Raw genomic sequence first — 10,270 nt, 5'->3', positions numbered from 1 at the left:
GTTCAGTTGCCCTAGCAGTTAAATCTTAGGTTGATTGGGCATGAAGGTATTGAAGCTCAAACTCTAGAAATTTTGCTCTGTCTTCTGAAATTTGATATTTGTGGAAAAGAAACACATTCACTTTTCCCCCATCTATTATCTCCTCTTTATAAAAATATTTAAATATTTTCCAGTATAATTATGTTTCTACTACCATAACATGTTTTTAACATTTAATGTTTCTTCAATTCAGAGAAATTCTCAACTATTATTTTATTGATTATTATCTCTCCTTTGTCTATTATATCTCCTTCTGAAATTTCTAATATATTGTTTTGAGAATTAGGCTATTTTTTAGATTGCTTCCCTTTTTGTCTAGTATTTTCACCTCCTTGCCCTTTATGTTCTAAATTTTAAAAGAACTTCTTGAAACAACCTTCAGTGGAACTATAGTATACAGTGAGTCTGTAGTATACAATTTTTGGTAACTTCTTAGTATTTGAAAATTTTATGATCTTACTTTAATCTTAAAGCAATATTTTATGTTGTTAGATTATTACCACATGATAGTTACCACACAATGGCATATATAAATGCTAAACTGAGAGTGAATCTGTTTTTTTTTTTTTTTTTTTTGCTGTTGTTTAATGGAATAAGTAAGCATGTTAAGTCTAATTTTCTATCTTCTAGTTCAGTTACATAATCACCTAACATTTGACAGGAATACCTAAATCATATTTGGGGAAACCTGGTTTTATATGAGCAGAATAATTTCCCAAAGATGTATCATTCATGGTAACTTTTACAGGTTTTCTTCTTGTGTCAGAGATTTTAATTGCACCCATTATCCATATTTCCCATATTCCTCAGTAACAGAATCCTGATGTTATTCCAGGCAACAATGTACTCATTTCCTTGCCTTTCCTGCTATGTGAGGCTATGTCACTAAGTTCTGTTCAGTGAAATGTAAGCAAAAATTGAATCTGAGAAATAGCAAATGGCTTGGCTCAGGTTATCTTTATTGCAGTGGTTAGAAATCATGACTCACTTTTTTTCCCTAATGACTATTTTTCCTAATGATTTTGAGCTGCATAAGAATAAAGCCATGTCTTAGAATGATATTCACTAAATAGTTGCTCACTGCCTAACTAATCAATAAATGTTAGTGTACTGGGCAGGGAAGGGAAAGAGAAGAATTAGGTTGATGTAATTCATTTATTATCTGGAAGCTCGATAGGGAATGTGACATGAATGAATTTAAGCAAGTCTGGGCATATTGGGAGACAATTCTCCATGTATGTCTTGCAAATAAAGGCATCGATGATGATCACTCTGTCTTTTTGAGGATGTTGGTAGAGCAAACAGCTTTTGAAGATAGAGATGATTTCTCTCTCTGAAGCAAAAGGTGTTTGTCTACTTTGCAGTCTAATAAATACAATGTCTTCATCTGGGGCAGACGTTGGGTTTCTTTTCTGCAGCTCTATTAGAAACTGGGGTTTTGCCAGCAAGGGGTTGCTCATCTATGATGCAAACCCATTGTGTGTGCTGCATCCACCTGGGAAAATATGAAGATAAGGATGCTCATTGTGCCTTCAGTAATAAAGTCTTTTCTCTTTGATCTAGGAGTCCAGTGCCTTCAGCCCATCACCTTGAAGCTGTGGGGGCTAATATGTTAGCTTGCAAGTGGCTTAATATCTCATAGTCTTCATTCTTGATAAAGCTTCCCTAGTTTCTCATGGGAGAAGGGCCTACTGGGATTATGGAGTCAGAGAAAGTGATGCACAGAGTTCGTCACTGGAAGCTGTACACATTCTAAATCCAGCAATCACTGTCCTGAGTGAACATGAAGTTCTGCAATTACTCAGTGATCACAAAGGTCCTCAAAGCTAACACTACTCACGAAGATGGTGTTAGTTACATTGGCTTACAAGCTCCAGCCATGGACACAATTCCTTCTAGAAGCAAAATTTATCTCTAGACTCCTCCTGTATTTTAATTTAGCCACTTTTCTAGGGCCTACAATTTTAGATCTCCACAGGGCTCTTGAAACTTCTTGAACCTCATCAGGAACATGTCCATTAGTGGCATGACCCAAGAGTTCTAGAACATCTATTCAGCAAGTGTGTATCTGGTAAGTGAATATTCCTTCTATGTGTTCCCTTTTGCATCAAACTATACACTCATTCCTCCTTTATCTCCAAAAGCTTGAAAATTCCTCACTTGTATCTCATTCTTTCTCTCTTAGAAAACTGATCACCTCTGATGAATTAGAACGGAATGACCAAGCTTTGGGAGAGGCAAAAGAATCTCGGTGTTAAAGACTCAGAGTTTAAGAAGCAACATAAAGATTTTACAGATGTGAATATGTGACCTTCCTCCACCAGGGCACGTTGCCTTGGAGTAAGACAATCTAAGCACACACTTCATAGCCTGAGAACAATTTTGGAAGTCTTTGCTTTATGGATATTTACATAAAGCAAATATGGATATTTACCTAAAGGCTGGACCAAGGCCTAATTCCTCTAGAGCCCCTTGATCATGAACACCATTCCTGTCATGATTCTTAAGGTCTTCCTGCTGTTCTCATTAGCACCATTTTCAATTTGCTGCGCCGTGGCCTTTTTCAGTGGTACAACTGCTGTATTTGCTGCAGGCTTTAAAATAATAAGAGTTTTTCTCCTTGAGAAACATTACATCTTACCCCACCTGTCTTAAGAAATTTAGCCCAGGTTTTTCTTTACCGGATGGGAGGACATTTAGGTAGTACCACATAGAGCCACACTGAATGCCAGGGTGGGTACCCTATGTCCTATGGGTGGAATACAGCTCACTGTTTTTGTATGGCTCACACACCAGAGACAGTTTTTACCTTTGAATCTCATTAGGTGACACATTATCCACCCTATAAAGAATTCAGCTTTTCTCATTGGTAGACCTATATTACAAAAAAAGTACTCAATTATCATTGTATTTTGGATTTCATCAACGAAAACATTCTGAGAATTTGTTTTCTCACTTATTTTAAAACTATATAGTATAATTTGTTTCTTGTCCCTAGAGACTAAAAATTTTTTCTGTCTGTCTTTTTACAGAAAAAATTTGCCTGCTCTGCTCAGGACCATCACTCTGCCTGCCTGGGGTGGAACTGGATTTTTTCCCCTGGATTCTCTTCTTGTTGGGAGTGAGTGCAAAGCCTTCCATCTATCCCTGGCTACAAGCTGAAAGGCTGGGCACAGTTAAAAGTTTCTACTTTGCTTCAGGGTGTAAATCTGGGTCCATACAGGTGAGAAATTTTATTCTGCTTCTCTGAACAAAATAGTCACCTGAAAATATTTCCCTCATCAGCCATTTTCACTTTCTCCCTATGGTATCATAGGTGAGTTGTTGAAGATTCTCGGGCTGAATTCAGTTCTCTCACTTGCACAATGTCTAGGTGGTATAAATTCTCGAAGAGTCCTTGAATATATGTATTAGCTACTCTGTTCTAAGAAAGGATAGAGTTGAAATAACATAATCCAGCAGGTTGAACTACAATATCACTATTTAAAATACGATTATTGGGCCAGGTGTTGTGGCTCATGCCTGTAATCCCAGCACTTTGGGAGGCCGAGGCAGGCGGGTCATGAAGTCAGGAGTTCAAGACCAGCCTGGCCAACATAGTGAAACCCTGTCTCTACTAAAAATACAAAAATTAGCTGGGCATGGTGGCACACGCCTGTAGTCCCAGCTACTCGGGAGGCTGAGGGAGGAGAATCGCTTGAACCCAGGAGGCAGAGGTCGTAGTGAGCCGAGATTGCGCCACTGCACTCCAGGCTAGGCAACAGAGCGAGACTCCGTCTCAAAAAAAAATATGATTACCAAAATATAAAGTTATTGTAATATATAATTTTCAAAGCCCCCACTTTCACTTTTTCTTTCCTTCAGGGCCATTTTTTTTTAGGTAATATAGTGATACAGAAGAACCTATAAACACTGTGGGTAGAAGAAGGTGAATTTGGCATGTTTTTATTAAAACTACTCTAACATTTACTTAAACATTTTTAAAAAGCCCAAACATTGGAGCTTGGAAGATGAAGAGTTGTATATGTTATTCTTTCCAGGAAGTTAAATAATTATAAAGACACTAAAAATAGCAGCTGTTTTAAAAGAATAGCTTGCTCATAATTTGTCCTAAATTTCCTGGAATTAAGCATTATGATATGGTTTCATCCTGCTGTGACTGCAGTAAGAGAACAAACGAAGCTCCTTTTGCATCAAGGAAAGTGTTTTTGAGGGAAATGAAGACTTTTGTTTCTCCTGCTTCTCTGTTGACTGTTGTGATTTCCCACAAATTGGTCTTTTACTGGGAATAAGAAAATAGTCATCCCCAAGGTAGTTTGCTTTCCCTATTTCATAAATACAAATTACTCTCTCTTTATTTCCCCACTACATTTGGTGTTAGCAGAACTGGCTGGTACTGTTCTCTGGAATATCCTTGCTAAATTTTCATTTTTTCTTGGCAAATTGATGTTTAGCTTTTGTTATAGTCACTTCCTCAACTCTAAAGAGAAGAGGCCGTTGTCTTCCTTCTTACTCTCATCCAAAGTCCGTATAGATTGATCCAGGAAAAATGTTACCTATACATTATTTAAATTGTGTATTACTCTGCTCTTACATTGCTAATAATGACCTATCTGAGAGTGGGTAATTTATAAAGAAATGAAGTTTAATTGTCTCACAGTTCCACATGGTTGGCTAGGCCTCTCAATCATGGTGGAAGGTAAATGAGAGCAAAGTCACGTCTTACATGGCAGCAGGCAAGAGAGCTTGTGCAGGGGAACACCCACTTATAAAACCATCAGATACCATGAGACTTATTCAGTACCACAAGAACAGTATGGGGGAAACCACCCCCATGATTCAATTATCTCCACATGGCCCCACCCTTGACGCATAGGGATTATTATAGTTCAATGTGAGATTTGGGTGGGGACACAGCCAAACCATATCAAATAGCATCACATATAAAACTATCCACAGACTATTGACAAATCTTGTTAGTATAAACAGCCAAAACAGTTTGGCTGTTGTTAGTGATCTCTACAAATGGCATATTTTTTCCCCCCAATGTACAGCATTATGTCAGGGAATGAAGGTTGTAGGTATTTAGTCTTGGTCAGGGAGGCCCAGAGACCAGCTCAGGGTCCTTGCATGTCCTGTTTATTTGCCTGAGCACTTTTTTTTTCACTGTGTTTGACATCGCTATCTCATTTTTAGATTCATGTCTCCTCACATCTCTTCCCATGGAGAGCTTCTCCTATTTTATCATCCTTAATTATCTTATTTGTGCTTCTGGCTTGCCATCTTCTTCACCTCTGAGATGTAGGTTTCCTAAAAGCCTGACTTTGTCTCATTCTGTTATATCCATTTATCCTCCTAATCCCTTACCCCATTATTGACACTATGAGGCACTACTATTTTAGAGAATTTCAAAAGAAGATGTTTTAAGAACTGCTTCCCCCTAGAAACATCACAGTCAGGCTGCTTGGAGATGAACATGTCTACTGTTTTTAACTCTCCCTCTGCCCTCTCCAGTATCATGAAAGGGATTACAAGTGCAGCAAAGACACTGTCACCTTCAAACTCCGAATGATGATTTATTGCAACTCCCTGTTATAGTCAACTTTCCTTGAACTCTCCCTGTGCTTGGTCCAGATGATATGAAGCTGTTGCTTCTCAAGATGTACAGTAAGTACACTGAAGGGAGCCAGCTTGTGTAGGCAAATACATGATTTAAAGGGAGACCTGGTTAATTCTTCTCCATTATTAAAATGATTGGGATTTCCTTATTGTATATAATGTTTTGGTGTTGAAATGTATGTGTCAGAAAATGATAATATTCATGATGTATTAATGTAAAAATGTAGACAAATTTATTACTTAACATGGATGAGTTTATTGGGCATTTTTTTTCTGTGAGTCAATTTGAACAAGAAGTTAGGAATTCATAAGGACCTCAGACATTCTGGACATTCCTAAAGAGGGAAAAAAAGAGGTAAAGGTGTTTGAGATGAGCATTTTCTGCTTTCCCGCCCCACTTAGGACTCTAGGGTTACATTTTTGGCAAGTTATTTCTGGAGACAATGGTTTTTTTTTATTTTCAGTGTTTTATGCATTAATTATCTCTCTAGCTTTTAATATAAGCATTGTGGATTTTAACAAGTGGGATATACATTCTGTAAATTTCATGCATGCAATGCAGAAAAAAACGCATTGCTTGAGAGGGAAATGTTGGCTAGGAAAGTTAGTGTATAATAGGAGATAGAATGCTTCTTTGGGGGCCAAAGCTTTAGCAAATTATGAACCCAGGAGATAGCAGATTTGGAAAATGGTAATGGAAGCTGCAATTGGTTATAATAATCAATGAAAAGAACCCACAAACTTTGTATATGGTCCTTTTCAGTCACTGATGCTATTTTCTAATTTTAGAAATCAACGATATTTTTCTTTGGTACTTGCCATCGTCTTTCCTGTGCATCCTGTGTCTACTCCCTCCCCTCCTGCAGGCCTCATTTCCCAGAGCCCCCTTGCAATACATACTTGCTTGTTAAGAAAGGTCTTACAAAATGCTTCTGCTTTTACCCTTCCTTTCTGGTAATAAAAATATATCTACTTGTATCCAAATCTCTGAGAATTTAGTTGGTTGAATTCCACAGGTGTGTGCCATATGAGCTCCAGTTGATTTGGTTGTGAAGTCTGGGTTGAGAGTTCTGTATCCACAGTGCATTAATCTTGAGATACATAAGCATCTGCAATCAATTTAAGTAGCTTTTAGTTTTGGCTTTGGAGACAGGCAATTTCTCATATATTTCATGGAGAAGAAGAGAAGTTAGGATAAATTCCTAGACTATGTGTCCATAGTACACAAAACAGTAGGAATTTGTTGACCATCACTCATTTGATCAATTCTGATAACCAGCATCTATTTCTTTGCCTGAATTAATAAGTTTGGTGGCCTACATTGATCAAATTTACTGGAAAATTCCTAAATCGCAAGTTCAATTTGTTTTGTATGAAAATGCCAATAGAAGGCACAATTAAAACAGATCTTCACATAATTAACAAAATAGGCCTTCGTCAATTACTTGTGAATTTGGGGCAGAGTAAGCAACCAATGCTGAAGTTAAGAAACCTTGTAAATAAGTCTCTCATGCATCTTTCACTAGAGAGCAACAGAAAACTATATTAGGCATGTGACCTTTTAATATATATTAAATATGTGTTCTGCTTTTAAAAATGTTTTAAAGAAAAGTTATTTATATAACTATGTATGTAGTTATTTATATATATCTATCTATTTCTATGATGAGCTGTATAAGAAAAAATATAAATTGGTTGAGTTTCCCATTTCTATTTCTTCATTAAAAAAAGCGCCCATGTAGAAATTGTAATTATAGAAGGGCCTTTATATAGGTAGATCTTTGCACATAGATTCTGGCTAATGCACATAGATTTGGAAAGTCAAGTGGTTTAATGAACTAGAGGCTTCTTGGGAACCTCAGACTCTTTTTCAGACAATTTAAAAATTAAATCTTATATGAGGCTCAAGTGGGTCCAATAAAGAGAACTCTATTAAACTGCCTAAGTTCTGAACCAAGTGAGAAGACAAAAGATAAAAAAGAAGTGGAGCAAATTACCACATTTTTTTAACCTAGTAAATCTGCTTTTGGAGAGTATGATTGCCAATTACAGCAGTCCTGGAAAACCACAAGTTTCCTCAATAGAGACAAGATCCTTTACAACATGGAGCAAAATGGTGCATATGAAAATTCATGCTGCTTGCAAGCCTTACACTTCCTAGTTGAAGGAACTAGGAAGAGGCTGGGAAACATTTGTTCAGTTTCCCCTTCCAAACTCAATAATCAGTTTGTGGCCTGCTACTCCTTGAGGAATGAGTGCAGACACCGCAGAGCCCCTGCACTGAAGTGAGCATTACTGGTGCCCGCTTCAAATGTAAAAGGCTTGGAGTAGTCATTTACCCTTTACTGTGATAGGTTTAGTTAAATTTACTCATTAAGTATCTTGTGGTACATAAAATAAGATTAGTTGTCTTAGTAGTGTGTTAATACTTATACAATGGTAAGTTTTTGGCTATGTTGAATTACTGAAATATCTTTTCCAAATCCTCTTCTTTTTGCAAACATACTCAGTTGCAACAGACAAGACACATTTCTCAGAGTTTCTGTGCTAAATATTCTCCTAAAGGTATAGTAACATTATCAAAATTATTATTCACAACTCAGGGCACATAGTTAAGGAAACTAAGATCGTGGTTTTTATGGAAAACTTCCAAATGAAAACTAAAAACACCAATATACAGATATGTTTGTATATGCAGACACTCGGTATTTTGGGAACTAAAGATCCAAATATTTGGGACAGGGCACAGTGGCACATGCCTGTAATCCTAGCACTTTGGGAGGCTGAGGTGGTTCACGTGAGCCCATAAGTTTGAGACCAGCCTGAGCAACGTAGTGAGACCTCATGTCTACAAAAAATAAAAAAAAAATTAGCTGTGTATGGTGATACAAGTCTGTAGTCCCAGCTACTTGGGAGGTTCAGGTGGGAGGACCACGTGAGCCCAGAAGGTCAAGGCTGCAGTGAGCTATGATTGCACCACTGCACTCCAGCCTGGATAACAGATCAAGACCCTGTTTAAAAAAATGAGTATTTGCTAAATTTTTCCACCTTTTGTCTGTGTGCATACCATGAGAACTTGACTATTTACATCATGTGTCTTAAATGAATAAGTATCTTCACCAACATCTATGCATTTTATCAAGACTTTATAAATTAGATTTGTTTATGAGGCACTTTTGTATTTTAAATTGAATAGATAAGGAGTTACACTGTGAACATAACACCTAAGGCTCCTTCTGTGTATGTGTTCTCTGACTGCAGACTTAGAAGCTAGGAGATTTGGAGGGTCATAAGGGAGTGGCTCATGAAGGCCAAAGGTACATTACTGAATCAACTTGCAAACTGTGAGAAATGCTTGTTAGTTTAAAAGTAGTTTTAAAGATAAAACACTAATGATTAGCCACATGATTTTTGATAGTAAGACTTGCCCTTTTGAATTTCCACTAAACAAATAATTCTAGGATTAAGATTTTAGCTTAAACATGCTTTAAGCTAATAAGCATTTATCAGTTGACCTTTCTAGATACATTTTATTTCCTTGGTGCACAGGATAGATAAGAAAATCCAAAGGATTATGAATGAAAACAGTTACTGATTGCATTTCAAAATGAAGAAATTAAATTGTGTTTAATTTCTTTTATCCTTTGCCACTATTTGCATAGCTTTCATTATTTAAAGGGCCCAGCAAAAAATACTGCTTGTATGAATTAGCAGTAAACTTTTTCACTTGTTCACTTGCTACAGCTTTAAGCAATACATGTTTAATCAGAAACAGGCTAATTGTTTTTCAGATTTGTGTTGTGGTCTCCTGGCTTCCTGAGGAGGCATAAATAAAACCACTAAGCCACATCATAAAATACTTTATTTGCTTTGAGGTATCGGTTATTATTATTATGAGTGATATACATTCAGAAGAATGGACACGCTAAAAGACAACTGTGTCTTATGTTTCTTAACTGAGTGTAAATTTCTGGTTGTCCTACAGAACAATAAACTCTTGAAGACTGAATTTATGCAGTTTCAAGGCAAAAATTAGACATCAAAGTTGAGTTGAATGGTAGAGAGGTCAAGTAGTGGAGACGTGGGAGTATTATTCTGGGTGATTTTGGGCTGTCTTTCTGAATATATGTGAATTGAGTCATTAGCTGTTATTTGAACTTGAAACCATAATCTGAATGCATGGTACTTAGGATTGATGTGACCTCAATTTCCTTTTAACAGTGTTGAAACTGGGGCCTCTGGTCATCAGACTTTGTCATCTTCTATCTATATTCAACTTGAATGTGTAAATAAAGCAATGAATATTACTTTGTGTCTCTGTTGTTTATATAGGTGTTTATACACTCACAACTTCCTCTTGTTGAAGAGGTTGAAAAATTATTTGTACACTCACAACTTTCCTCTAGTTGAAGAGTTTGAAAAATTATTAATTATGTTTCCCAGATATGCTTGCAGCTGTGGTTTAGAAGAAATGACGATCCACCAATTAGACTGATTTCCATGAAATCTGAAAGGCGGGTGTGAGGGAGAAGTCATCCTTTTGTAGCTTTTAGCTGTTGCTGCTGGCCAGTGAGATCATGAAGATAGGATGTCTCCTTAATTCAGCGCTCCA

General features: G+C 36.9%; 1 long non-coding RNA gene across 1 annotated transcript; it reads left to right on the top strand.

Moving 5' to 3' along the window:
* The first annotated feature begins 368 nt into the window (after positions 1–368).
* On the top strand, positions 369–9,884 carry LOC117977309 (uncharacterized). Its single transcript, XR_004668411.3, has 4 exons — positions 369–2,110; positions 2,225–2,379; positions 3,072–3,262; positions 5,554–9,884. It is a non-coding gene; the product is annotated as an uncharacterized LOC117977309 (long non-coding RNA).
* Positions 9,885–10,270: the final 386 nt, after the last annotated feature.

The sequence above is a fragment of the Pan paniscus genome, chromosome 22 (genome assembly GCF_029289425.2).
Source record: "Pan paniscus chromosome 22, NHGRI_mPanPan1-v2.0_pri, whole genome shotgun sequence".
NCBI classification, from domain to species: domain Eukaryota; kingdom Metazoa; phylum Chordata; class Mammalia; order Primates; family Hominidae; genus Pan; species Pan paniscus.
This window is presented reverse-complemented; position numbering and strand designations above follow the sequence as displayed.